The sequence below is a fragment of the Telmatherina bonti genome (genome assembly GCF_933228915.1).
Source record: "Telmatherina bonti genome assembly, chromosome: 3".
Lineage (NCBI taxonomy): Eukaryota > Metazoa > Chordata > Actinopteri > Atheriniformes > Telmatherinidae > Telmatherina > Telmatherina bonti.
This window is the reverse complement of record NC_136621.1, coordinates 19,970,420-19,981,170: the sequence shown is the minus strand read 5'-3', so window position 1 is coordinate 19,981,170 and position 10,751 is coordinate 19,970,420.

Genomic DNA, 10,751 nt, shown 5'->3' with positions numbered 1-10,751 from the left:
CATCAATATGGGGAAGAAAATCTAATTTTACATAAATTGAAACAATCAGCATCACTCCCTCTATCCAGCAGAAGCTTTTTATTTATTTCAGTTCTGCTTTCTTCTTAGCCAGTTGTAATCATCCAGAAGGCGGAGAGATCTGAATATAATGATGCTTATTATAAACTCTTACATTTGAGCAAACAATAATAAGGTGTTAATAACTCATGCTAGAGGTAGTTATAAACATGCTCAGTTGTACTTTTACTATGATTAGATGATCTGCTCAGCACTGTTCAAATAAACTTGAGAGTTCCAATGTCCAGTCCACTTCTCCAAAGTTTAGGATGTTTTTTGTGTGAATTATATGCAGGAATGACAGTCAGAGTTTGCCCAGTAGATGGTGCTGGAGACCAGCGCTGAAACAACTGCTGATGTTGCAGCACTCAGACCTGTGGAAGGAGAAGAGGATGAGTCATTCCAAAGATACAGACCTTCACGGAGACTTAAGAATATTGAGGTTATGTAATAGGCTCTGTCATGGGCGCAATAACAAATTAAAGTCTCCAGGAACTTAGATTAGTTAGTTTAAATAGATCAACACATAATACAACAAATACACTGTTATATACACACTGAACGGTGAGACTGTCCCTCATAGCGATTCCCCCTCTGAGACTGAAATTGCACGAACACACCAGATAAAGACAAGATGGCCTTCATACAAAAACAGCTCTGCTGGGAAATGTTGCCTGAGTCACATTTAATGTGAGTAAGCCGAATTTAGAATGAGCACTTCTGAGAGGTGACGTACTGGAGGAGAAAGACAAAATGTTCCCTTTTTCTGAATTAAATCATTCATATTTGCTTGGACAGTGTTGTGTCGGATGTTAAGGTTTGTTGTTTCTAAAAGGAACGTCAATGTCAAAGTAAGGCAGATAAAGTCTGCATCTTATCTTCAATGTTGAGCTAAAAAATAAAAGATGAAGATAGATTTAGAAAACTGCTCACAAGGCACTCAAAGAAAAATTATTTTAAAAAGGATGAACTTAACCTGATGGACATCAGTGGATGTTTGTTTCAATACGTTTATTTTTTTACTTTGGAAAATTAACATGCTTGCTGTAAACGTGTGTGAAAAACACATTTTAGGAAGCTGTCAAAATCTTCCAAAGCCACATGATATGCTGACTGCCAGGAAGCCTGCAAAGAAAACTGGCCTCGCAAAACAGGACTTAATAACCTTACTTGATATGTACCATGTCCTTCAAGTAAACTCCTTCCCACACCATGAAACACGACTTCATGATTCCTGAGGTTGTGAGTCACAGAGCAAAACTGCTACTTACTGCAAAACTTTTCTTCCCTGGATGAAAATGTCTGTGTGTGTGTGTGTGTGTGTGTGTGTGTGTGTGTGTGTGTGTGTGTGTGTGTGTGTGTGTGTGTGTGTGTGTGTGTGTGTGTGTGTGTGTGTGAAAATTTTAAAGAAATCATTAAATCATCAAATCACTTTGAATCCAGCACATAATATGAGTTAATGTATCTGCAAAAATGTATTTAATTGTTTTCTGAAGATAAACAGAAAATTCAAACATATGCACATGTGTCTTCGGCGGAAACCAGATAATCTGAATAAATGTTTGTTATATTAACAGTTCTTCTGGTTTTTAAAAGGCTAGATTAGTAAATCATGATGAAATTTTGAAGTTAAATTCTCCATTTCCCAAAGTCATGGCAGTGCAGATTTATGTCCAGATTTAAAAGATCCCCAAACCAGCCTTTGAAGTTCTCATTGAAATCTTCTGCCAAGGACAAGTGTTTGAGTGTATATTTCTGTAAGCATGTGCATGTGTGTCTGTAGCCCTTTTTTAATTTCATGACAAAATATTGACCGACTCAAGCACAGTTTACTTTATGTGTATGCTAAGTCCATTACACAATATACAACATATAAGAAAATAAAGGAAAAGCTCTATGTTTAATCAGATTTTCCAGTTTTCTGTTATCCCTTATTAATGTCTGGTTAAATGTATTATTGTCCTCGTGCATGTAAATCTTCAATTAGTCCATGTTTCAAACTAGAAGTTCAGCAAATCTTCAACTTAGCATACAGTAATACATTTTTGGGATGAAGCAGGCTTGCCATGCAGCTGTGTTCAGTCGTCCCCCGCCCAGCTCCTCTGCCTCCTCCCTCTATCCCCTCCATCCCTTCCTCTCACGTGGATGCAGCAGGAGCAGCATGAGGGGGATCGTAAAAAAAAAAAAAAAGGCTCATCACTTCTTTACTGGGGCAGATGTGCCTGTTTATACCCTGTTTCTGCTCTATCTGCACATCCCTTCTTTCATCTCACATATTGATGTTAAATCCCTGTGACAGCATTTCCTGAAGTATGTCAATTTGCTTTTTAGATTTGTTTTGTTTTTATTTTTGTTTCTCTTGTTGGTTCAGTCAGGGTCTTCACCTCCTTTCCCCTACATAGTTTTTTTTTTCATCTTCTTCAGACCTGCCATCACACAGAAGACTCAAACACTTTTGCCTTTCTGCGAGTGAATGCCTACCTAAGCATAGACTGTCAGAGCTTTCCTTCATCCCTGAGGTAAATTGTGTCTCATCCATATTTCCTTTTGTCTAGTGGAGCATACATTTAGACAAAACTGAAGATTTATTCATATTATTGAATCGGTAGTTGCCCCAAAACACTGTTTTACATGAGCAATTTTGTGGTTTAAAGGGCTGGACATGGTCTCTTAAACCAATTTGAATCTATTCCCGAATGGGACAAATTCTGCAGACTATAGCTATCTCAAAGGAATCCTTTATTGTATTTCCACATGGATTCCCATTTTTAAATACTCTTTTGTTCCGTGAATTTGTGTGATTTTTAAACACATAAAATAAAGTACTGTATATTTGTTTGCACTAAGAAAAATTTTTTTTTTTGGTGAAAAACAATACATAATTCCCAACACATAAAAGTACTATCTCAATTGATATGTCATCCCAATGAATATAACAGCAACAGCTCTGGATCCCTTCAGTCTGGAGAGGATTGCTGGTGTTATTCAATCCCATTCCTCTCGCTTCCCTTTCTCACTCAGTATTAAGTCCTGCACACTGCCCAAAATAGCCATGGGCTCTCCTTTGGGACCTACAACAGAGCTTTTCTGTAATAATCTGTGTGTGAGAGAGATGGAGATTGTGTGAATGCCCTTGCAAAACTCTCAGCAGAGTGAGTCCCTGGCTATCGATAGGTAAAGCTATTTGATTCATGTTTTAAACGCTTTAATGAAACATTAAATCATGGATATTCATCAGATTTGGTTTCTTTCAAGGGCCTTGGATTTCATTTCATTATCCAAAAATATTTTTAACTATTTGGCATATCTTTAAGGTAATAAAAACGAAAAACATCAACTGTCATCCGCTTTTTAGCAGCTGCTTGAGAAACATTAGACCTGCAGCTGTAACCTGTTGGGGAAACAATTCACTTTTTTCTATTTACATTGAAATGCTCTGGGGGATTTAGGGACACTATGGGTATATTAATGAGGCCCCCAGTGCTGCTGTTTTGTGTGCATGAATTAGTTGCATGACATAAAATGTTACCATATCAGCAGAGGCAGACAGAGGCCCTGACAGGAGAAAACAACAATGACAGCGGAAAAGAGAAGAAGAAAAATGTTGGACAACAATACCAGATGGTGGAGTGGAGGCCAAAAAGTAAGAAAACCATACAGTCACATATCACATATACATACATATAAACAGCATATAAATATATATATATATATATACATATATATATATATATATATATATATATATATATATATATATATATATATATATATATATATATATATATATATATATATATATATATATATATATATATATATATATATATTACATCATAGGGAATATGTAAGAACACTTTTGCACTTTGAATTTGTGTGGTTTTTAAACACATAAAATAAAGTACTGCATATGTGTGTTTTCATAATTATGGCAAAGTCAGTACTAGAGATGGCCTGTGAAGAACTGGTGACTTGTCCAGGGTGTTCCCTGTATCTCACTCAATGATTGCTGGGTTAGGCTCCATTTTCCCTGTGACCTTGAACTGGATTAAGCAATATTAAAAAAAAAAGAATGAATGAATGAATGAATGAATGAAAAGTAAATATATCAGAACTTTTAAGATTATGTGTGAACTGCCTTTAAGCATAAAAGTGCTGTATGTAAAATGTTTCCTCAAGTCCACTTTGTCTGCAGTTTGGCTAATGAAACTTTTCACATTGGAATCTGCACAAAAGTGATGACTTTGACTTCAGCAATATGGCAGGGTTTCCCCAGGCATGGGGCAACAGGACAGTCAGAGTGAGAAACGAACTGCAGACAGAAAGACAGTTAGATAGAGAATGGATAGAGGTCAGTGTGGCCACCAGCTGGTGGGGATGAATAGACTATTATACTGAACAGAGAGCAGCAGATGGTTGGTCAGCACACTGATGTATTTGCACACAGACAAAATTTAGACATGCACATGACCACAACAGAAAATAATCTGCTGGCTGAGACAAAATATTTACTAAATACAGCACTGTTTACAAAGAAATTGGAACAATAAGAGAAACTACAACTGAAGTAGAATCAGAACCATTTTAACAATAATTTACTTATCAAAATTATGCAATTGCAAAATATGAAGTGTTTTTATTTATTTATTTATTTATTTATTTATTTATTTATTTAAAGCTATTTCCAGTTTGGTGCCAGTCAAAGAACAGAGGAGAACAACACAATCTAAATAAACAAAGAATAAATAAATAATGGAAATAATTATTTATATTTAATTGAGTGAAAAGAAGAGCCACTACTTCTGTGTGGTGGTCTTAAAAACAGTGCATCACATTGAGGGGCATTAAATACTGAGATCAGGTCAGCATTTAATAAACAAATCTGTGAGTTGTTTAGCATTTGAACGTTATGTTGTAAAGAGTTTGGTGATGTAATTAGTGCAGTACCACACATAAACCTCAGACAAACCACATCTTTATGGACAAGGCCCAAAAACAATAGATTGAAGCTGTAATGTCAGTGCAGTCATTCAATAAGAGTAGATGTGATTCTGGAGTTGATATATATATATATATATATATATATATATATATATATATATATATATATATATATATATATATATACATATAATGTATAATGTATATTTATAATGTATATTGCATATTACATTCTATCTTAATAAGAAACATAGTTCATGAAAAATTTGTCTCATCTTTTAACTTGTTTGTAGAGATATTCCCAGAATGAAATTAAGCAAAGAACATTTTAGGTTCCACTTAACCATCAATGCACTTCAAGTGTTTGCCTTTGTTGATGTAGCAAACCTGTAAATTAATTTACTTAGAATTAACAGTTAGAAATACAAAATATAATACATTCAATATTCCAAAACATCACCCAACAAAACAAGATACACCCTTTGCCCTCTTTCACAAACACGTACACACACGAACACGCAGTGACCCATTTGGTAAGAAGCTTACAATGGCCACCCACTGACAGCATGGTATCCACACATTATGCAACGATGCAATATTCAATACATAACATTCACCTACACTAAGTTTCTGTTGTATGGAACTCTTCTCTGTGAGCCCTTCATATTGATTGAGTTTGCCTTTTGGGTTTCATACACAAAAACATTTAAATGTTTTTTGTCATATTATATTATATTATATTATATTATATTATATTATATTATATTATATTATATTATATTATATTATATTATATTATATTATATTATATTATATTATATTATATTATATTATATTATATTATATTATATTATATCCTATTCTATTCTATATCTCTACAAGCAAGAAATCAAACAATAGGGGACATCATGGATAAGTTTAACTGTTGCGAGTCCAGTTGGATGCAGGTGTTGCCATGCAGTGCTGAAGCAAAGCTATTTTTTCAGCAATCTCATGTTGATCTATATAAGCCAACTCTCAGGTTTCTCTCAGGTTTTTATGCAGTTATAGTTCCTTTTAATCTTTTGAATAAGGGAAAAGGTTTTACTGACCATGTTATGTCCCTTTAGCGAGCAACTTTTTTCTAACACTGACTGTTCTGTCAACTGTGGTCAGCATTTCTCTGTAGCGGAAATTAACTACATGCATCTAATCAAGTTCATTGCTTAAATACAATTTACATATGATATGTCATCATTTCAGTGTTGTCCTTTCAGAATTGTCCTTTTTTACTCCATTTAGTGATTTGTTACTTAAAATATTACAGATTTTAAACAATCAATTATGCATATAATAAGCTTTTATTTAAAGGACAGAGTAAAAAAAAAAAAAAAAAAAAAGCAAGTGATGAAGTAAAAGACAGCCCCAAGAATTATGAGGTCACAGTGCACAATTTCCTGCATAAACTAGAAAAGCACTCAGAGCACAAACCTCCACCAAGGCCTTTAAAAAGTTCCCGGATCCAAACTGTGACCTGGATTACCACCAAAATCAAATCAGTTCTTCCTTTTTACATTTCCAACAACTCCATAAAATCATGAAAATCCATCCACAACTATTTGAGTTATCTTGAACACAAACAGAAAAACAGATAAACGAACAGATTAATGTCTGTAAAAAAAAAGTAAAAAAAAGTTCTTCATTTTTTATTCCCAGAGTGAAATTGATATTTGTAATATCAGCAAGCTTATGTGTGGAGTTAAAAAAAATCAACAAGGACTGAATATCTTCCTTTTAGAACATTTTAATATGTTTCAATAATCCTTTTGTTTTGTTTTTGTTTGTTTGTTTGTATGTTTTGTTTTTGTTTTGTTTTGTTTTAGTTTGTTTTGTTTTTTTTTGTTTTTTTACAAACTCCACATTTGAGCTTTGTAATATAAGGTTATCAAAACTTGAACATTACCTAATTCAGAAGGAACAATAGAAAGTGTTGGTAGCTTGTGTTACCTTTGCCACATTTTCTAAGGAGAGATGTAACCACATCATGTGGTCATCATTCTCTAAAACTTAAGATGAGCACAAAATGTGCTGACACAAACTCATAAACAGCATCCGTGCATGAGTCATGTCTGTTGCTAGATGAAAGGTGAAAAAAAAAAAATTGATTCACTATGGCCTCACAGCAAGATGGTTGTTGGTTCAATCCTTGGATGGGGCAAGGTGTGGTCAGTGGCCTTTCTGTGTGGAGTTTGCATGTTCTCCCTGTGTACACATGGGTTTGCTCCAGGTACTCTGGCTTCCTCCCACATGTTAGGTTGATCAGGTACTCTAAATTTCTCCACAGGAGTGAGTGTGAGCATGAGTCATTGTTCATCTCTGTGTAGCCCTGTGATGGACTAGTGAGTTGTCCAGGGTGTACCCTGCCTTTCATCCTAAGACTGCTGGGATAGGTTTCAGCTTCCCTGTGACCCTGAATTGGATTAAGCTTTTAGGAAAATAAATTAGTGTTTCAGATTTAATTTAATATCAAGATATACTGTATATATATATATATATATATATATATATATATATCTTGCTTAACAGTTAACATGTGGTAAATATTGCTGCGACTTTTAGTCACATTCAACTGTGTTCTGGTTTATATTTTGCTGATTTGAACTGTGAAATGCTGAAATTAGTTCAGAGAACAATGTGATCCATAAAGATGGTGTCACTGACAGCAAGATTGGACCTGCTCCAATTATAAAGAAACCGACAACAGAATTCTATTAAAAATTTTAGCTAATTTTTTTTTTTTGAATAGTTTTCTGAAACCTAAAATAAAACTAAGTGTCTTACACATTTTTAAATTGTTTTTGCATTTGTCATATTGACTACAAGCTTGATACTTCCACAAACAAATGCCGAAGTCAGAGGGTGATAAATACATTTGTCCTTGCCAGGAAGATCTGATGTTGACTCCTATGTGAGACCCTTATTGTTAATCTTGAACTCTCACTCTGTTTGAGACAAACTGATTACAGGCACTTCTTGGTGGCATTTATTTCTTAGAAATCAGCTGCCTGTAATTGACTGGTGTCATGGAATCAGATGGTATAAATACTTTTCCTTGATGAGATATATTCTTAAAGGATAAAAGGTCATAAAAACTGGCCACTGCAGCAGAAATGCTTTATGTTATATATTTACTGTGTAAATGACCTCTATAAAGCACATATAGACACCATGGCGCTTACAATGAAAAGCAGAAATAATATCAAACACCTTTTTTTATTCCAGACTTTGTTCTTCTGACCAAATCTGTATGTAATTTTTTATTAATGAGTCTTGCAGTTGAGTCAAAGATTGTCGTTTGCAAGTAAGGAACTTCCACCATAAAGCAAGATAATATAAATGCAGAAAAATGGATATTTATTAGTTTGTTTGTCTTCTATTACAAATATTTTCACAAAACCATAAAAAGTTATTCAACAAACACCACACTGAGTAAAATTTGTGGTTACCCTTAAGTCTAACTACACAGAAAGCATACTTGATATCACTCAGTAATACACTACCAGGAATCAATGAACAGCCTTTCAAGCAGGGATCGTTCATCCTGGTCCCAGAGGCCCGGTGTCCTGTGGGTTTTAGAACTTTCCACTCCACAACACATCTGACTCAATTCAGTGGGTCATTAGCAATCTTGTGCAGAGCTCAAAATCTAATTCTGCCCAGGTCTGAGTCTGAACCAGGTGTGTTGTAGCAAGAAAACTTCTATTACCTGCACGACACCTGTCCTCGGGAACCAGATTGAGGATCTCTGGTCTAAAGCCTTCCTCAAGGCAACAAAAGCAAATGTTTTCCCCAGAGAGGGGAGTCCATTAAAAGCTCTGGAAATACTTGACATAAGTTAATGCTGTATATGTTTGTTTCTAGGGTCAAAAGACTGCTCTTAAAAGAAAATACCATGACCCCTCATGAAGATCAGGAAAAAGCACATCTGAAGCCAATACAATCAGTTTAATAAAATCAAGATTATATAGAACATAGAAAATAGTTATATATGAATAGTTCTTGAAAGAAATGTCTGAAACCCAGTACTGCAACAACAATGGCCTCATTCAACTACTTTGACTAAGTAGGTCACTTCTGGACGGAAGAGGGGGTCATTATCACTCCATGATAAATTATTATTCACTGTGAGCTATTGCTCATACAAATGATGTTAGCAACACTCTTTACAGAACAACATGTATGTGTGGAGCGTGTAGGGCAAACTACACCCATCCATCCAATTCATTTCTCACCTCTTCCTGTTCAGGGTTGCAAGAGTGCTGGAGCCGGTTCCAGCAGATTCAGGCATGAATTGAGGTGTACCATGGACAGGTCCTCAGTCCTTAATAAGACAGCCAGATACAAATAAGACTACCGTCATTTCTGGTTAGAAGCACTGTTTACAATTCCATTCATGTTTTTGGCCTTCAGGAGGTCAGAGCACCTGGAAAAAAAACCTTGCAAGGACAAGAGGAATGTGTGAACACACAGAGAGGACAAAACAATCTCATTTCAAACAGTCATACTGCCCAAATGAAAAACCCTGACACGAGTCTTTGTTTTTTCCTAAACTAGACAAAACATTTTAAAGGTAAAATCATTTTAACTACTTTGATAAGTGTGGTACCTCTAGGACCAGATGCAACAACCAAACAACATAACACAAGCTCCATCATGTTTTCCATGCAGAAGAAGAAAATCTCCAATAGATGAATACATCTTATCCCCAGGTTGCTCTAACCAGCATTCCATGTCATGGAAAAATGGCCATAGAACATCTCTGAGGGGCTGTGGCTCATCTCTGAGCATTTTTAAAGAACAGAAATCTTCTGTCATTGTGTCATTGTTTGTTGTTCTCCTCAGCTTTTATGTTTACTGTGGTCTCCTGTCAACCGGGTGTGTTTTTTCTATTTTCTTGTTCTTTTTCTTTCTTTCTTTCTTTTATTGTGTTTTGCTCCAACCAGCATATATATATATATATATATATATATATATATATATATATATATATATATATATATATATATATATATATATATATATATATATATATATATGAGGTTCAAATTGTGTAAGTATATATTAAATCAATATGTCACTGAGAGAAAATGGGGTGGATATTACCATATGGGTGGAAATGAGCTGTGCTCTCACAGTGCTTTTCTAGTTTCTTATTAGGTAACTCCAGCTTTAGATTTTTATTCTTTATATTCATTCATTTTAAATTGTCAAGTCGAAAATCCACAGATTTGGTCAAATACGTGGATCATAGTTACAAATTATTTAAAAATGTACATCAGCATTTCAAGCACCGTGTGCAACCTTTCTGTCACTGTTCAGACATGAAACATCCTATCTACTTCCCTTTCTGCCCAGTAACCATTTCCAGTCGGAGCAGCGTGTCCTCAGCCAGGCAGTGACATCATTCCCCTTTCACCCAGTTCTCTGAAGGCTGCAGCGCGAGGTAACTCGCGGTCAAACCGTGATGCCTTCAAGTTCTCATCCAAACTTCCTACAATCAAAGTACCAATGCAAGAGCTCCATCCAATAGAAACTTATAGTAAGTGATGTAAACGTAAATCTGTTTTTAATTTTTATTTTTGCGTGGGGTTTGTTTTACATGAATCAAATCAGTCCATCCGTATCCATCCGTATGGTATTTAATCCACTTATAATTTGATTGGATGATGAAGTTAATACTTTTTGATTAGTTAAACATCATTTTGATCATATAA